The 6,000-nt window shown below is 40.2% G+C and overlaps 1 protein-coding gene across 1 annotated transcript in view; it reads right to left on the bottom strand.

Moving 5' to 3' along the window:
- The window catches only part of RSBN1 (round spermatid basic protein 1), a 47,152-nt gene that overhangs the window by 14,977 nt on the left and 26,175 nt on the right, over positions 1 to 6,000 (bottom strand). The window lies entirely within an intron of this gene.

A 6,000-nucleotide genomic window follows, 5' to 3' on the forward strand; every position in this document is an offset into this window, starting at 1 on the left:
CACTGTATGCTAACTGGAATTTAAATAAAAAATTAAAAAAACAAACAAACAAAAAAATGGAGTCTACCAATTGATTTGACACAATCTGATATTCTTCTTCTAAGTCACTTCTTGTATTTTCTTATATTCCCACCTCCAGTTTTTTTTTTTAAGATTTTTATTTGAGAGAGAGAGAGAGTGAGAGAGCATGAGTGGGGTAAGGGGCAGAGGGAGAAGCAGGCTCCCTGCTGAGCAGGGAGCCCGATGTGGGACTCCATCCTGGGACTCCAGATCATGACCTGAGCTGAAAGGCAGACCCTGAGCCACCCAGGCACCCTTCCCACTTCTGATTTAAAATTAATGTTCTCAAGAATAAAGACAGATCTGTGCATACAGAAGACTAGACTAAAAATGCTTAATTCTAACCAGAATTTCCACCTTGGATCAGTAACCAAGCATTCTCTACCTTAGGTAAGGTGCGGATTAGATTGAAAAGCCTAATATAGGGGTGCCTGGGTGGCTCAGGAGGTTAAGCGACCAACTCTTGATTTCAGCTCAGGTCATGATCTCAGAGTCAGGCTCCATACTCAGTGGAGAATCTGCTTGAGATGCTCTCTCTCCCTCTCTCTCTGTCCCCATCACATGCGCACTCTGTCTCTAAAATAATAAATCTTAGGGGCGCCTGGGTGGCTCAGCTGTTAGGCGTCTGCCTTCAGCTCAGGTCATGATCTCAGGGTCCTAGGATCAAGCCCTGCATCAGGCTCCCTACTCGGCGGGAAGCCTGCTTCTCCCTCTCCCACTCCCTCTGCTTGTGTTCCCTCTCTTGCTGTGTCTCTGTCAAATAAATAAATAGGGCGCCTGGGTGGCTCAGTTGGTTAAGCGACTGCCTTCGGCTCAGGTCATGATCCTGGAGTCCCGGGATTGAGTCCCGCATCGGGCTCCCTGCTCAGCAGGGAGTCTGCTTCTCCCTCTCCTGCTCCCCCGTCTTGTGCTCTCTCTCTTTCTCACTCTGTCTCAAATAAATAAATAAAATATTTAAAAAAAAAAACAAAAAACTTAATAAATAAATAAATAAAATAATAAATCTTAAAAAAAAGATTTAATTGTTGTTTTAAATACCACCTATTTTGCCTCAATAAGGCATAAATGACAATCTAGTATTTCTTACACAGTTTTTTACTATTAGTTCTCTAGCAGCATTTTCAGAACCCACTTTTTTTTTCGTAGACTATTTAATAGGCACCCCTATTCACACACAATACACAAAGAAAAAATCAGGGATTTCTTACTTCCTTACGTATCTTTCCCAAGATCACCTTATAGGATCATTAAACAGCAACCACCCAGGACAAAAGTCACCTTGCATATATTTTTATGAGTTACCTTCCATTCATTTGTATGATCATCATGCTATGAAAAGCCGGGGGGGACAGCAGGAAAGATAATGATCATGGGATACAAAGATAAGGAAAGCTTTTCTACTTAGGAAAGCTTTTCTAAGCATTATTCTAACCTTTCTAGGCCAAGCACCCTAAAACAACTAAAGCAGATTAATTAACCTTCAATACCAGTTCTGAGAATGGCATGCTTTCAGAGATAATAAATATCAGTCCCCCCACAACACTCCCCCCAACTATTCCCAATTATCAGAAGTTCCTTTACCAAGACAAACTTTCAAAAATACAGAATAGTAGCATTTTATATGAGAACTATCCTAGAGACACATCACAATTTAAAGCTTACAGAACTCAAGACTAATCCTGAAAAGGGACACTGCCACATGCCACTTTTGCTAGCTTTGAGATTATGCAACTCTTACCGCATCATTAATTTGAAGGAATTCAAACTACTTTAAATTTTACAAAGACAGAATATTTTTATATCACATAGCTTGAAGTTACCTAATTTAAACAGTTAGCAATAATTTAATCGATAGCACTGAGCCTGAAGACAACTTAAAATGCAAACACCTGGGATAATTAATATGTGACATGAATAAATATAAAGCATCCTTTCCTATTTGGAAAGAGAAAGTTAACCTAAAAAGAGGAAACTGTTGAATTATTTTTTATTTAAAAAATATATTATAAATTTATAACTTATCCTGCGTCTAGAAAGAATGAAATAATCAGACATTAAACTGTGCCCCAAAAAAAACAGTACTAAGAGCAAAGCCGATTAACAGTATCTATGTATCACCTGTGTAAAAAACATTCATAAATGCTACTGTTCGTAATGCATTTAAATAATTAACAGCACAAGTTAGAAGATGGATAGCATTTATGACCAGAAATTCAACATGTACCAACTGTGTGACACCAGTGCCAAACAAGCAAACTACTAATTCTACCCTTCTTTTTAGAAACAGAACTTCCTGGGCATATAGCCAATAAGCGAGGCTCCTTGGCAGCCAAGTGTGGTCTGGAACTAAGTTCTGGCCAATGAGATGTTAGTATAAGTTACATATGCAATTTCCAAAGCATGCCTTTATAAGTAAGCTGCTTGCTCTCCACTTCCTCTTTCAGTCTCTTAAGAGCCAGGTTCAAATACACAGACACCACCACCAGAGGGACTGGCAAAACTTAAAAGATAAAAGGAAAGGAGAATCCTGGATGACATAATGGAACAGAACAGAGCGGCTTAACCTCCGGACTTGTTACTCAAGAGAGAAACTTTTATTTTGTCCTAGCAACTGTATGTGACATCTCTTTGTTATGGTGGTTTAGCCTATGGCTTGTTATCTTGTATACTGGCACACATCATTTTATTGCACTTCACTTTATTGCATTTCACAGATATTATGCTTCACCAGTAGCTGCATTTTTTACAAATCGAAGGTTTGAGGCAACCCTGCCAAGAGTAAGTCTATCAGCACCATTTTTCTAACAACATTTGCTCTTCTCTCTTTGTCACATTTTGGTAATTCTCACAGTATTTCAAAATTTTTCATTATTATATTTGTTATGATGATCAGTGCTCTTTGATGTTACTACTGCAATTGTTTTGGGACACCATGAACTGTACCCAAATAAGACAGCGACCGCTTTACTGACTGGCCGTCCCCCCATCTCTCTCCCTCCTCCTCAGGCCCTATTCCCTGAGACACAACAAAACTGAAATTAGGCCGGTTAAGAACCCTACAATGGTCTCTGTTTAAGTGAAAGGAGGAGTCACATGTCTCTCATTTTAAATCAAAAGCTAGAAATGATTTAAGCTTATTGAGGAAGGCATGTCAAAAGCCAAGACAGGTCAAAAACTAGGCCTCTTGCACCAAAGAGCCAACTTGTGAATAAAGGAAAATTTCTTGAAGGTAATTAAAAGTGCCATCACACATGAAACACACAAATGATAAGAAAGAGCTTTATTGCTGATATGAAGAAAGTTTTAGTGGTCTAGATAGATCAAACCAGCCACAACATTCCTATAAGCCAAAGTCTAATTCAGAGCAAGGCCCAACTCTTACCAATTCTCTGAAGGCTGAGAGAGGTGGGGAAGCTGCAGAAGGAAAAGTCTGAAGCTAACAGAGGTTGGTTCATGGGATTTAAGGAAAGAAGCCATATCCATAACAGAAAAGTGCAAGGTGAAGCAGCCAGTGCTGATGTAGAAGGTGCAGCAAGTTATCCAGAAGATCTAGCTCAGATCAATAATGAAGGTGGCTCCACTAAACAAAAGATTTTCAACGCAGTCAAAATAGTCGTATATTGAAAGAAGATGCCATCTAGGACTTTCATAGCTACAGAAGTCAGTGCCTGGCTTCAAAGCTTTAAGGGACAGGCTGACTCTCTTATCAAAGAATAATGTAGCTGGTGACTGTTAGTTGAAACCAATGTTCATTTACCATTCCAAGAATCCTAGGGCCCTTCAGAACTATGCAAAATCTCTTCTGCCTGTGCTCTGTAAATGGAACAACAAAGCCTGGATGACAGCACATCTGCTTACACAACATGGTTTACTGAATATTTTAAGCCCACTGAGACCTACTGCTCAGAAAAAAAGATTCCTTTCAAAATATTACTGCTGACAATGCACCTGGTTACCCAAGGGCTCTAATGGAGATGTACGATGAGATTAGTATTATTTTCATGCCTGCCAACACAATATCTATTCTGCAGCCCAGGGATCAAGGAGTCATTTCAATTGTTAAGTCTTTATTTAAAAGGCTATATAGCTGCCACAAATAGTGATTCCTCTGATGCGTCTGGGCAAAGTAAATGGAAAACCTTCTGGAAAGGATTCATCATTCCTAGATGCCATTAAGAACATTTGTGATTCGGGCGCCTGGGTGGCTCAGTTGGTTGGGCCACTGCCTTTGGCTCAGGTCATGATCCTGGAGTCCCGGGATCGAGTCCCGCATCGGGCTCCCTGCTCGGCGGGGAGTCTGCTTCTCCCTCTGACCCTCCCCCCTCTCATGCTCTCTCTCTCTCTCTCATTCTCTCTCTCAAATAAATGGATGAAATCTTTAAAAAAAAAAAAGAACATTTGTGATTCACAGGAAGAGGTCAAAATATCAATATTAACAGGAGTTTGGAAGAAGTTGAATCCAACCCTCATGAATGACTTTGAGGGGTTCGAGACTTCAGTGGAGACAGTAACTGCAGGTGTGGTAGAAACAGCAAGTGAACTAGAATTAGAAGTGGAGCCTGAGGATGGGACTGAATTGCTGCAATCTCACTGTAACACTTGAGTAGGTGAGGAGCTGCTGCTTCTGATGGATGAGCAAAAAAAGTGGTTTCTTGGGATGGAATCTACTCTTGGTGAAAATGCTGTGAAGACTGTTGAAATGACAACAAAGGATTTAGAATATTACATAAACTTAGTTGATAAAGCCACAGCAGGGTGAGAGGACTAACTCCAATTTTGAAAGAAGTTCTATTGTTGGTAAAATGCTATCAAACAGCATCACATGCTACAGAGATACTGTTTGTGAGTCAATGAGTCAATTTCATTGCTGTCTTAAGAAACTGTCAAAACCACCCAACCTTCAGCAACCACCACTACCCTGATCAGTCAGCAGCCACCAACATCGAGGTAAGACCCTCCACCAGCAAAAAGACTGACTCGCCGAAAGCACGTAGTTAGCATTTTTTAGCAATAAAGTATTTTTTCAAATTAAGGTATATGCACTGTTTCTTTAGACATACTGCTATTGCCCACTTAAAAGATTATGCAGTACAGTGCAAACATAACTTTTATATGCACTGGGAAACCAAAAAACTTCATTTGACTTGCTTTATTGTGGTGGTCTGGAACCAAAAACCACAATATTCCCAAGGTATGCCTGTACTTTCTATATATACTAAGGGAGACAATACTCCGTATTGCACAAATGATATCGGGAGTATTAGCTTCTGCTCTGGGCTTTAAAAAGTCTGTAACTGCAGCACACGCAAAGGAAACAATTAAGATGATTAGTGACTTGAAAACCAGATAAATCGGAAAAAGTGTGAAGAAATTAAAGTATTTAACTTGAAAAAACTGAAGTAGAAGAGTAGACTCATGTAACTTTAAATAAAAAACAGGAATTATAGGAAAGTCGGTATCATTCATTGAATGAAAGTTTACTGTATATTACATGTCAGACACTGTCCTAACCACAGATATAGCAAACCAGACCCACTCTTGGCCCCTGGAAGCTTACAGTCTAGTAGGGAGAGGCAGACATTATCTAAACAAATATTTAATTATAAGCTGTGACAAGTCCTCAGAATGGAATGAATACGACAGTGTGAAAGAGAACAAGGGATCCTGATTTAGAGAATAAAGTGTTCCTCGAAGTAACATGAGTTGAAATCTGTAAAACAAGTTTAAAGGAAACAAAACCCCTTAAGAATCACCCTTTCCAAGGTCTAAAAGAAAGCTAATGAGGGCGCCTGGGTGGCTCAGTCGTTAAGCGTCTGCCTTCGGCTCAGGTCATGATCCCAGGGTCCTGGGATCGAGCCCCGCATCGGGCTCCCTGCTCCGCGGGAAGCCTCCTTCTCCCTCTCCCACTCCCCCTGCTTGTGTTCCCTCTCTCGCTGTGTC

The sequence above is a fragment of the Leptonychotes weddellii genome, chromosome 4, assembly GCF_054177405.1.
Source record: "Leptonychotes weddellii isolate Sample4059 chromosome 4, ASM5417740v2, whole genome shotgun sequence".
In the NCBI taxonomy this organism is placed as follows: Eukaryota; Metazoa; Chordata; class Mammalia; order Carnivora; family Phocidae; genus Leptonychotes; species Leptonychotes weddellii.